We start from the raw sequence: 1,418 nt of genomic DNA, 5'->3' as shown, positions 1-1,418 counted from the left end.
TATTTAGCCCATTGCTAAATAACATGTTCATACTGCAATGACAATAAAAAAATACGATTCATCTTTCAGACCTATTTCTAACCTCATAAAAAGAGTCGGTAACACTTTGCAATAAGGTGTCATTTGTTAACATTAGTTAATGTATTAACTAACATGAACAAACAATTAACAATATATTTATTACACTATTTATTTTTGTCTTTGTTAACATTATTTAATAAAAATACAGTTGTTCATTCATTGTTAGTTCATGTTAGTTCACAGAGCATTAATGTTAACAAACACAACTTGTCATTTGAATAATGCATTAGTGAATGCTGAAATTAAAGTTAACTAATATTAATAAATGCTGTAGAAGGAATATTCATTATTATTATGTTAACTAATTGTCAGTAATTAACAATCGGTCCCTATAGATTCTCTTTGCCACCTGGAAAATTCTCAGTCCCTTAAAGTGTATACGGCCGGGAAGCAAGAAAACACACATCAAATTGTATTCTCAATACTTCAACTTTATTCATAGATACAAAGATATTATATAGGCATATGTCGAGGGGAGTTTCAACCCTTTAACCAATGAGGATATAGATGACATACATATAGGATTTTGGCTAAGAATATGTGTTATACAAAATGGCCACATGTACAGGAAAATATGGACATATTAGGAATAAACTTGGCGAAGGATGCTGAACTATCTCCATAGTTCAGCACGAACCCCATTGCCTTAGAGTCCTAGCTATCGTGTCCGCATTTGAACATTTGAACCAAGAAAAGCTAATGCATACATGTGCACATGCGTACCTCGAATATGAGTAAGAGATATTAAAACATAATACAAGAGAGAGAGAACAGATGGAGGGGGGAATCAGAGAGAAAACAACATTGTGCTGTACAGGGAGGGCGAGCAGAGAGGGAGAGAAGAAAAGGAGGGGGAAAACATCTGGAACCAATACAGACAGAGAGTGTTTTCTAACACTAATGTAGTTAACTAATTAACCGTATTGTAAAGTGTTACCAAAGAGTCAAATACAAAGGCTAATTCTTATGTTCAGGATGCCTTCCGGCTCAACTTACCTCTCTTTGCGGTGTCTTTGCAGGTGCCTTACGAAATTAGATGTTGTCCCACAGGTTTCTGCAATAGTTTTGTTGCAAAATTTGCAGTTGGCCTTGTGTTTCTTCTTCCGTGCCCCGTCGAAGAATTCTCTGTGGTTTGTAAAACCATACTGTATGTCATGTGACAAGAATCAACCAATCAGCTTCATCCTTTCCCGTAACAAAATTGAAAGCTAAGCCAAGATGGAGAAACAGCTGATCATAGCTGTACAAGGATAGCCATTTTTTTAAATAAATTTAGTAGCAGAGCTACTGCAAGGGATTTTTAGTGCTGCAAATCCATTTATCCTTTGCTGAAACTT

The sequence above is a fragment of the Sinocyclocheilus grahami genome, unplaced genomic scaffold (genome assembly GCF_001515645.1).
Source record: "Sinocyclocheilus grahami isolate Dianchi unplaced genomic scaffold, SAMN03320097.WGS_v1.1 scaffold414.1, whole genome shotgun sequence".
NCBI classification, from domain to species: domain Eukaryota; kingdom Metazoa; phylum Chordata; class Actinopteri; order Cypriniformes; family Cyprinidae; genus Sinocyclocheilus; species Sinocyclocheilus grahami.
The sequence above is the reverse complement of the archived record's forward strand: the minus strand, read 5'-3'. Positions refer to the sequence as shown.